The following is a 13,096-nucleotide window of genomic DNA, read 5'->3' as shown; positions in this document are numbered from 1 at the left end:
TTGATGTTATTAAAACATTATTTTATTTTCAATAGCTTTGAATTCTTCAATAGCATGTTTGAGCAATACTCGTGAAGGTTTCTTAGGGCATTTTCATACATCTAAAACAACTTGCTAGACATTTTATTGATGACCTGCTTCATTACGGATTTTCATTTCAAAACTTTAATTCATTTAAATAAAAACTAATTTTTCATAGATTTTTTTCCCATCTCAAAACCGTAACTTCCGTGACGTCACTGATTTTAGCGCTTGTGTTTTAGTTACTGTGACATCTCGACTGTAAAGACCTAGGAAGCAGAAAAAAATTGTTTAAAATTGTTTAAATAACTGCTGTGTACCGACTGCTTTCACTTCATTTCTTCACAATACAATTTTCGGAAATACTGCCCAGATATTGTATTTTTGGAGTGTTGAACGTTGTTTTGCAAGGTTTAGTTTTAAAGTCACCTTAATTGACATAGATAGAATCAATTTCATTACGAACAACCGATCCTTCAAAACTAGTTAAATTGATATAATCAAACGTAAGCGGTTCCGATATTTTTTTAACAATATCATAAACATTGCTTTCCCTTTTACGTTAATAGAAAAAAGACATGTCTAAACTAAAAATCGACAATGCGTGTCAGGGCAAAAGGTTATTTTCCTATGGAGAAAAAAATCAATACGCTAATACTATTCCAATACTAGGCTAAAACCTAAAGAGAGCTATTGGATTATTAATATAGAGACATAACCTTAAAAAATAGCGAAGTCAGAGACAAATCAAAAATGGTGGCACTGATGGCGTTAACGGGGTCATTTAACTCAAGGGTGCGGAGTATAGCTTGGCATTTTTACTCATTTGTGTTAAATGTTTTTCTGTATAACTAAGAAACATAAAAAAATGTATTTTTATTTTATTTTTCTCACTGTGGATGTTAAGTTTTCATGTAGCAATCTCAAAAACTTAAACAAAAAAAAAACAGTGAAAACATTGTAAAAATTAACTAGAACCTTCATAAAAACTATGTCACTAAACAATTGACAACAGAAACCTTTTCTTACAATAGCTTTTGGAATCCTTCCAATGAAACCGCGGTGTGCGGTCCGCTTACTGTACTTTGATGGTGACTCATGGCCACAAGAAAAAAAGTCTTGACATTTGACAATACGTTTGTATAGATTAAAAATCTGTATATAATGTTTGTTTTGAGTCAAATAAAGTAAATTTTTATTTATTAATTATTATTTTTATTTATTTATTATCTGTGTTACACCTACTGGATGAAAAGTATTAATTTACAAACTGAAAAAAAAAAGAAAATCTTTACTGACCCGGGCCGTACCGTAAGTCCCAGCTTCGTACACCATGGGTAACATGATTGAAGTTTTAGTACCTTATTTCCTTCTTGCAATTAGAATAGGCCATATTAGTCAATAATAATGTAGCATTCAAAAGGTGAATTTTTTTTTAAATCGGTTCAGTACTTTTTCAGTCAATTCGTAACATACCAATTTTTCCTCTATATAATATTATATTAGTATAAGTAAAAAATCTACACTCCCGTGGTCTTGATCTATAATTTATAGGTTTAGTGATATTTGTTCGTCCGGTATATAAATAAACATCAATTTAAAAAAATGTTCTTTCTGTTTGTTTAATAAACAATTAGAAAGAACTTCTTCTTCTCTGTAATTTCAAAGCAAACTGTCACGGTAACAGATAAGTTTAATGTACTTTAATAAAAGAAGATTTAAATTTAGCTGGCTTTGTTCCAAGGCCTGCACGTGTACAATATACGTCACATTACTTACGATGCAAATAATATATAATTAAAAGTTAGTTGTTATGTAATTATTGATTTGTTTAGGATGACGTTGGGAATATACTCTAATGAACTTTGCGTATTTGTATATACAATTTAGCTGTTCTTAAAGCCGTTATATAGTATATACAGTATAGGCAGTTGGCTAAGGCGTGCGAATGTCATTCCTGAGGTCTAAGGTTCGCTTCCCGGCTCTGCAGCAATGGACTTTCCTTGTGCGAATTTAAGATGTGCTCGAACGGTAAAGGAAAAGATCGTGAGACAACCGGCTTGCCGTAGAATATAATATATGTCGACGGCGGGTGTCAGGCACATCAGACTGATCACCTATTCCCCCATTAGATTGACAAATGTTCCTGAAAAATAAACAGATACAGAAAAAAACGTTGTGCTGTCGTGTTATTATATAATTTAACTAAAACAAAAGAATTATGATTTCGAATTTTTATTCCGATCTCCTCCTTTTAGACTCTGCAGTCATCATCTTGGTAGGTATTCAACCTTAGAAACGTCAGTGCCGGTTTAAACCGCGATTTATTCTTCTTCTCTCGCCTCTCACTCCCACGACCAATTTTAACCTATTGGCTGAATTTGATCCTTTGTTGTGGGTTCCTTTTTTCCGCAATTAGTAATTAGTCCTCTGGTATCACGTGTGAAACACTACCACGATGAAACTCAGATGCAGATATTAATCCGAACAACGTAAAAGATGCAGAGTGACACACATTTCAACGAAACGCCAAGGGATCAAGCCGCTAGTAAAGGGATTGGTCGTGGATGATTGGAAAAAAAACTAAAAAAAAAAACAACCCAGTGGAGGCGGAGAACGTATTCATTTAATTAATTATTACTCCGACCGGGTTTGACTTTGAATTAAAGCATACAATATCATCTACCTGCTGTGGCTATGAAAAAGGAATTTTTTTGATTTCTAAACCAGTTTACAGCGAATTATTTTGAGTCGTCGTATCGTTATGCGCTAGTAAAAGAATTGGTCGGTTTCACAATATCCTGATAAGTTCCAAATAAGCTATTTATTACTTATTGGTAGTATAACCACTATCGTTGCCTTTCACGCCTGTGAGATAGAGCTATTCGTCATGAAACGCGAAGTTTCTTATTTGGAACTTTTATATTCCGAATACTTTATGTGTTGCATAGCTTTTTAGTACTTTAGCCCTACATTGTGAAGTAGACCCTTAATCTGATACACAAAATCAAACCTTACAAAATATAATAAAACTGTAGCATGTACTAGATACTAAAGAGGTCCCTGGGGCAGTAGCCTTAATGTGGGCCTAGACCATTATATCTCTTTACAAACGAAGAGCAAGTATTAGTTTCGAAGCAAATTTCGCTTTGTGAACTCAATCTGATGGAAATAAACTTTTTAACATTAATTAAGAATTTAAGAGATGTTATGTTTTTTGTATCAATTACAATATAACACAATGGAATGAAAACTTGTGTTCCAAATCTATGATTTACCTACAACATTAAATATTTAAATTTTAATTCATTTAAATTTGCGTAAAATATACTGAAATATTACACCACAATAATAAAAGGAACGGCCCCTTTTATTTATTGAACTTGAAAACATCGCACGCAACGTAAAAAGTTTACTAATGCATATTTAATTAAATCTATATTGCCAAATTTCAAGTTGAAACATTCAAATCAAATCTCATTTATTTTAATTAGACCACTAAAATGGCACTTTTAAACGTTAAATAAAATATAAAGATGATTTTGTTGTCCCTTTTAATAGGTAGTTTGGCGTAGAGAAGAATGGGTAAGAAACTTCAGACTTACTCATTTAAAATAGAATTTACAATACTAGAATAAAACGACCATACAGGTCTATTATTCTATAGTTACTATACATGTTCCTCAAATATTTACAAATATCGAAACCATAGAATATTATACAATAAAGAGTAATAAACAAAAACAACAAAACAATTTTTAATTATAATTACTCATATACCTACTGTCACCAATAAAAATCTGTTATATAGTGTTTACGCAAAACACATCAACGCGGCTGTCGCGAGGGACAAAGTACTTTCACAGATTTCACAATGCGATGCATCGAAGGCTCCTGACACACTTTCCTTCATTGTTTACATGCCCCGCCTTCAATTTTTAAGTCTACGGCGGTACTATAGTAGACTTTGAACAGTACATTTCTATGAATCACACCTTGTATAAAGACATATTTCACGTAAACAATGCTTAGTAGTCTATATGCATGCCACTCACCGGTTTTCTAGTGACTTTACTTTACTTTAAATTAAAGAAACTACTACTTCGATAATTCTTAAATATCCTTTAGTCATATTTAACACAAAGAGTTTAGGTTAAAAAGATGATTGTTCAGTGTTGAAATAAAAGCTGGGGGCACCCCAAGGGAGTGTATTAGGTCCGGTCCTGTACCTCTTATACACATGCTATATTCAAAAACTAGAAGATAACGTAATCGCGACCTTTGCTGAGATGTCATTGCTATCATTTCTAAGGCGGGTACTGAAAAGGAAGCGGTAGTAAAACTACAAAAAGCCTTAATAATGTTGGCATATGAACCAAAAAATGGTTAAAACTAAATCAGTCTAAATCAGTTAAATATACCTACAAAACATTTTGTTACCAAACTACGATGGAAGGTCAATGTTAAAAATAAGAACGAAAACTTAAATCTTCGTTACATTAAATTGTACTGGTTCCTTGGAAGGCACAGAACAAAATAAATTATTGATCTACAAACAAATCCTGATGCCTGTATGGACCTACGGTTGCCAGATGTGGGGGTAACAGCCGCATACAAATAATCCTCCAGTCAATTAATCAGAGAATAGTCAATACTCCCTGATACAGTCGCAATAACGACGTCCATCGGGACCTTAATATAGAGGACGTCGCCACAATAATAAAAAAGACTGCTAGACCAAGAACAGACGCTCTTAAGTCTTGCCATCACCTAATTGTCGAGTCCATTTAACTTCTTGATAACACGGGTCTAGTGACAAGATTGAAAATGTCGAGACCATTTGATTAAGTGAAGTCAGTAAGAGTAATTAAGTTAAGCGAAAAAATTTAACACAAGAACAAAGTGTCTTTATTTAAGATTGTAAGTAGTGTTACTGGAGTCTTTCTTTTGTTAAATAATAGATTGAAATGACTTATTATTCTCAAGTAAGGCTAGATCGTAATGTTCCACGATATGTCAGGAAATACACATGTATTAAAATAAAATCGCGTTACCGAGCGTTGTTCTGCTGTGAAGCAAGCAATGTAAAAAGAATCTAAGAATGCACAACCGAGATATGACGTCTGACCTCAGGATAAAGAACGCTGATCACTAGTCGAACAATACTTTTAGCTGTTTAGCTTTTTGGAAAAAAAAATACTACTAATTGCAAAATATGACGTAGAGACTATTTCGCCTTAGGTATTATATAATTCATTATTACGTTGCAAGATTGATAAAATTTGCTAATATAAATATGTGATCAATTATATTTATCAATGGCAATGTAGAGGTAATATACTTACTTGTTATCATATTCCCCATACAGTTTTTGACATTAATGTTTTAAGTTGGAACGTATAACAAATCTCTTAAAAAAAAAGGTATTTTTTCGTTTACAATTTTCCGGATATTTAACATAAAATAATTCATAATTAAATCGTGTATACGATAGCAAATTATAATTGTTATAATTGGTGGTTAAAATTAATTGCATCATTATTTCAGCATTAATGGTGAAATTGTATAAAATTATACTCGAAGCGTATCTTTGAACAAATCTTTTAATTACTAAACAAAAATATTATTTTCCATTTTAGCGCCTAAGACAAAAACATATAGAAAATCCATGCGCATACACTTCTTTGTTACCGAACAAAGAATATGATACGTGCCAATCCGCGCGTGTGACGTTTTGTGTGTGTGTGTGTTACAAGGAAACATGATCGATAAGAGAACAGGTGGTTATATTAATGGGGCTTCGGTTTAAACAAAGAATGAATTTATATAATAGTTAACAAGATTTATACTTAAAACAAAAATGTCACAATATAACACAAATTTGATGCTAAAGCAAGCTGCATCTTACATATACAAAAATAGTTTCAATAACATATTGTTAGGTACTTTATTATTCCTACACGGCATCATTTATTGGTATTTGCGATATTGTTTATTCATAACAATATGAGAGAGACTGCTGCATGCAATAAATAAGATTTAAAATCGCTTGATATACATACATACATATATGAAAAAGAAGTCTAACATAACATATAGCAAACATTATAATGAATGATAATGATATCAATTGTTCATGTATATAGTACATAAAAATAGGAAATTTCCTTTTGTAAAATATTGACAGGGTAATATAATACTAAATTAAAACTCCACCGCTCAACTGGTGTCATTGACTCGTGCCCGAAGCATATTTTGGACAAAGAATGAGGGCCATCGGTTAATGTCAAACATACAATATGCCCGCACAGAGAATAAATTATCGTTTTAACACGCCTATAAGCGTTACTAAATATGGAGTTCGCTGTTGATTGAATTTTACAGCATTGGGTACATATTTTTATAAATTGATAATGTCATATAATGAAATGACTTTTTATAACGAATTTATTTCAGAGTCAGAAAATTCGGTTGCAATATTCGTTATTTAAATGAATGATAAATTAAATTGTGATTCTATTAAGTCCAATCGGATATAGTTGAATTTGGTCCTGTCTAGTTTGTCATCGTAATAATTTCCCGGACAATTCAGTCACGCCATTTTTTCTGTATAGCGACTTGCCATTTACGCAGGAGATATGCGCAGAGTTCTTTGCATTCTACATACCCCACTACACCCACGCCATCGCACTAACACTCCATACTCACCATATATTTTGTTACTATAGTATACAAGCTGACCCGGCGAACTTTGTTCCGCCTTAATGGCAATAAATAAGCAGTTTTTTTTTATTGGAAAAAAATACAAAAAAATTAAATACCTACATTAATCATTCATTATTATTTCTGTATTTTAGTACATAGGTTGCATATTTGCTCTCGTGATTGAGAAGCACGAAGTCGAGCCATACCTACTATCGCGGCGCTGTTCACGTGCAATTTGTTGTTCTTCTTCAGTACTTTCCTTTGCAGTATTTCGAATTCTTCTTGCATAACGGCTTTGTCGGGAAAGATTCGATCGTCTTTGAAAACTCAAATTTTCAACCATACCGAGTTTTATAGTTCACTGTTTATACGAATGGGCAATGGCACTATCATTACATTATAATTGTTAATTATTTATTTAATAGAAATAATTTGAATATTGATTTCTTACAAATATCAAATTGTCATTACATAGCTGTCATTATACGTCAATAGCGTCGTAGCTATCATTTGCGTTTTCTTATTTCAAGTCTGATTCCTTTTTGTTATACCACGTTTTATAGTGACTGACGTTTCATGTCAAGTCACACGGGAACGCTGTCGAACGGGATAAAAAGTATCCTATGTCCGTCTCCTGGCTCTAAGCTACCTCCATACCAATTTTCAGCCAAATCTGTTCTGCCGTTCTTGAGTTATAAGTGGTGTAACTAACACGACTTTCTTTTATATATATAGATATACGTTTATGTCACTCTAATATTTGTCCGACACCAGAGTATTACAAGAGCTGACGCAGGACCGTCAACTTTACATGACAATGACGTCAAAATATCTAAAGAAAATCAGACAATTATTTGTAATAAACTTAAAGGTACATTTTGCTTAAAATGTTACTGACTTGAAATGCTTTAAGAAAATTCATAACCATTTGCAAATTACTTATTGTTACTGTCATGATTTACCTGCCATTGTCGTCGTCCGCCACCTGAAGAGTTAAGGTTTTGCATACAATTGTATTTACATTACAATTACTGTGTTCCATATAGTTAAGGCTTTGGTTTTTCCAACAAGAATTGATAAAAAGCAACTATGAATTACTTAACTATTAATTCTACTGTGCGTGTGTAAGTCACTGAACCACTGTTAAAAGGCTGGACCGATTGAATGATTTTTTTTGCATGATTTAAGTTGGCGCCCTGGATGGTTTAGATTCACATAACAGCCCGGTAGATGGCGCTGCAGTCGGTACTTTCATACTTTGCCTAATCGCTTGAAACATCATTTAGGACAACCTCTGTCGAGTCCGCTTGTTTAATAGGTATAAGGATTTTGATTACTTATTGTTTCGAAACAAAACATACACAATTCGTATTATTAAATATGCAGTAGCCTTTCTATTACCATGGTTATTGTTTAACAGGTCCTATATCTATTGTTGTCGTTGAATTAGATAAACATTGTATGTATATCTGAATAATCTCGAATAAAACTGATTAGATTATGAGAAATCTCTCCTTATATCTATCGGTTATGAATGGTTATACGTTTTGTAATGTATGCATACGATATAAAAAAGTCACATATAAAATCCAAATACATTTCATTTTTATTACTATTCAACTTTGTATAGTAACTAACTGGTCATATTTAATATTCGCATTAGGAGGTAATATTGTGATAAAAAAATAATTAATAAAAATTTAAAAAAAAAACTTTAACTTAATTTAAAAGTTTAACTCTAAAATCTTATTCGCATAACTATAATTATATTCTTATTCCACGGCAATTATATCTGTGTCTGATTTGAAAAATTATAAAACAAAAAAAATATTGTTCTAGAAATCTAAATGACGACTTCACCCCACACTTTATAAATTATACAGTGACGACAGGTCGTTAGCCCCGTTGTTGGTTCAAAATAATTGTACCTATATTGAATCACTTATTACCAGAAATTGTGAGCTACGTTAAAATACTCAGGGTTTAATGAAAAACTACAATAAGAATCATGTATAAGTACGGTAATTTTCACAATTTTATAATTAAATCATTGAGACTCACTGAAACAGTCAAATAAAATTTTAATGTAAAATCGCAATATCCAAATTATACATTGTATTACCTATTCTTTACCAAATCACTAAGACATTCTAATTAATTATATTTATTCGATTTAAGTTAAGTGTATAAACCGAAATGGCAAGCCATACATATATTATACAGTCACGTTGAATAAAAATAATATAATATACAATCTGCAAAACTCGCCGTTTTCTTATAGTTTGTAATATTTAAAAAAAAACCAGATAAGCGTTTCCGGCAATGCCATAGATAAGAGGATTTACCAAAAAGTTCCTATTGAGCCCGATTGCCGCTAAACCATTAGCAAAGACATTGTCTATGTCTTTAACTTGTCTTTGGTTGTTTGCGCAGACTGTTTGCAAAACTTATCTTATCAATGCTTATCGCCTTGCAGGCTTGGAATGGACATTGCGGAATATTCTACAAACATACCCACCCAAATATGCATACGATAATAATTCTGGAAAGTTTATTCTTGAGATTTATTTCATTCAACCGAGTATTGCAAGTCGTAAATTTTTAAAAATGTTTGCTTAGGTTTTTGCATTTTAATATATATATGTAGTATGAATTGTATTTCGTAATCAACTGGAGTTTTTTTAATTAAAATGTTTTATTTCATATAACAGGCTTAGCTTTTCGACTAAGGCCAAAAAACACACTCATAACAGTTTTGTATCAAACAGAAGCATATTTTATTACATAATTTACGAAACATACTTTAATAAGCCTTCTAGTCATAAAAATCAAAACAATAAACGAAGATAACAGAGGTCATCTTAATATTAAAAGCGTCATAACAAACATAATAATGCGGTATTCCATTTTCCATGAACATCAATGCCATAATGTAAGGCCACAGAAAATTAAAAAGAACTACATACTTATTCTGTGTATTGCGACTTTAAAATGAGCATTACAGGACATCCACCTCAATTTTACTGCGCAAAAACAACTCGGAGAAAGCAGCCGGGTCATCAAGTTTCCTTAGCTTCCTCCCACGCTGTTTCTCAACGAGGATGTTTTTCTTTATAAATATTTATTTTGCAACATACCTAACAGTTTTTGAAACCTGATTGTTTGGAATTCGTTTCGGAAAGGCCAAAACACAAAACGATAATAAAGTTATTTTAAGAATTACAAGAATTGTCTAAATTGATTTCTTTCTAAAATATATTTATAAAAATTAAAATAAAAACGAATCTTTTTGTATAGATTATGTATTTCATCTCTTATATAATTTATTTTTTGTGACATATATGTTAGCTGTATGATGAAGAAATAAAAAATATCAAGGCATTTTGGTAACAATAACTGTATTGATAAAACAAGTTTCGTTTAGACAAACTATATCTCTAAGATACTCAAATAATTGAATTATCTCTAAACAAACATGATAATTGTCTTGTAATCCTCAGATGGGGCCGGTGGCTGATGAGTTTAATGCCGATGATCAGCCATCTTTGCCTACCGTCACGAAAGCATTATTGTTTTCCTGGAAATTAATCCAGGATTTTTTTGTTCTATATCTCTTAAGTCATTGAAGTGGAAATAAGCTGATATCGTTGAACGTATCTTAATTGTTTTCAGAAACGTTATCTGTTATTGTTGAAGGTATTTTAAGATAACACGAAGAAACTTGTCTGTTTTATTTCCTTTTACAATATTACTGAGCAAATATGTTACTAAATTAATGTATGAATATGGATAATTCATTTACATTCCTGCTTGTAACATTCATCAAAGTTATAAAATATTTGTATCCTTTTTTTAATCCGACTGATTTTTTTTCAGATAATATATTTTCGTTTTCTATTTGACTAAGATGGCGTGTGGTTTGAAATTCGGTCGGATAAGTAAAAAAATGATGATTAAACTTACACTAGTCACCTATTGTCTTATAGAAATTCCGTCATGGACAATATGAATAAAAATAACATTTTTCGGGGACGTTTTACAAACACAGTATTTTTTAAATCTAGTATTTAAATTATCTATCTGGGTTAATTGGAATTGTATTTTTTTTGTTAGCTAATTTAATAAATTGAAATTTTAAGTATAAGCCTAGGTGTGTTGTGTCGCTGTTGTTCGGAAATGACCCCATTCTAAAAGTCTGCATTGCCATTGCACAATCTCTTGTTCTCCAATGACAGCCTTTAATAAAGGTGTGGCCAAATTACGTAGAAATCAACGAATTTTATTGAAATTAAAAAAATATATTTCTTCAATTTACTGTTAAAAATATTTTTATTTTATTTCTCTGTATACCAAATACAGAGAAAAAATGCAAACTACGGCTTCATTAGTAAAGTCATATATTAGGTTTTAAACCTGTTCACTTCGTTTTCTTTCATCACTGAAACCATACGTTGTAATTTCCACGAAATTAAAGAAGGAGGTCAAAGACGTGCTAAGCTTTTTAAGGAAAAGTAATTTATGTTTTCAAGAATTTTAGATTGTATAGCAAGATTTAGTTGTAATATTATTATCAGTTCTGAAAATCACTATAAGAAAAGATTAACGGTAGATAATATTGTTTTTTTACTTAAAAATATTCTTTGGAGAACGTTTTTCAATGCATACTTTGAACTCACTCAGGTTGATGTCGAAACAGAATTAAAATTATATATTTTTATTGCGTTTTATTCACAGAATTCCGAGTCCGTGTGGTCGATTTCCAGTAAAAAAATAATCGGTTCGTAAGCTACAGAAGGTTGCCTACCTGACTATAAGCAGTAATGATAAGGAAAACAGATGCATGTGTTATAGTCTTACACACACACACTCCTTCTAAAATATAGAAACGCAAATGTACGCATAGTGAATGAACATTGGTCGTCGAACATAAGCGACCCAAGAGATTTTTTTGATAAATAGGTCCCAATGTAGCGTGGAAATGATTCCAGCGTTTCACTTCAACAGGGATCAAAGTTTTAAATTAATATTAGATTTCCACTTATAAATATTTTTGTTATTAAAATACTACTCTTTTATTATTTCATTTAAAATAGGTCGCTGTGTAAAGATTATTTTTAATAGATATAGGAACATACAAAGCGCACCTGTTGTTACTTTACGCTTAGTATTTGACAGCCAAATGTTATATTATGTACAAAAACATAGTGATAAGATATTGTGCATAGAGCCTAATGCCTCAATGTTTTATTATGCTCGCTAGCCTGTTCTATAAGTACAACAATAGCTGACTTAGTATTATAGCACCTCCTTCTCGATTCTAGTGTCCTGGTACTAGTTGTCTATTAATGTCTAGACTCAGACTTAGACTGGATCTAGGTTTTGTAAGACCGGTTTATGGATGAATTCGAATTTCTCGTTGAATCGAACTAACTAGAATGTGTGGTTTATACCCACATTTTTTTAATAAAATTAGACCCATATGTTTATGATATTTTTAAACATGGCCACACAAAGGCGAAGATTTTTTTTAATTCCCTCAGTAGTAATGACAAAAAAACAGTTTTTCTCTTTATAAAGTAAATAATAAATATAAAATACGTATTTCGAAAAAAATAACATTGTTGGAGTTATTTTAATAACACGATATTAATCGCATTGACCTACTTGTAAGTACATTGAAGAGTGTTATAAAGATAGGAGTTTCGTAGTATTCCTTGGATTCTAAGAATTCTATAAGGACAAAAACTTATATTCAGTAAATATAAAATCCCCTGGTACACGTAAAATTATGTTCCAAGATGAAACGCCGTTGTGAGTTAGTTTCAGTTTGATTTTTTTATATGTGGACATTTAACACTCGATTAAAAAAGAACACAGTGAGACCTAGAGATACAGCCACTAGTTTTTTTAAAAGTTTAGTAAGGATAAAAACCCAAATAATTGCTGGCCGTAGATTTTATGTTAAGTTTATCCTTTACTTATGCGAGTTATTTGATTCGATAAACATTAGTAATAATATGTATTGATATTTTTTTAGATGTTTCAATTAAAAAAATTTTATACTAAAAACATCGGTTATAAGTCTATTATTTGTGTAAATGATATTAAAAAATTAATTCTGTAAACGTTAAAAATTAAGTCGTATAGCGACATTGTCCTTTCCCAACTGGGTCAAGGAGGTGGAGCCGCCAAGCCCATGACAGCCGTTTAATTATCAACACACAGCTGCCCGTTAAACATTTTTGTAATTAACTTTATTGTTATAATTCACAAGTGTGTTTGACAGAAATTAAACTGAACATCGGAAGTGCACTTTAGTAATTGGATAATTTGTACTTTATGTCAGAATAATCGCTGGACAATGTCAAAC

The sequence above is a fragment of the Pieris rapae genome, chromosome 1, assembly GCF_905147795.1.
Source record: "Pieris rapae chromosome 1, ilPieRapa1.1, whole genome shotgun sequence".
NCBI lineage: Eukaryota > Metazoa > Arthropoda > Insecta > Lepidoptera > Pieridae > Pieris > Pieris rapae.
This window is presented reverse-complemented; position numbering follows the sequence as displayed.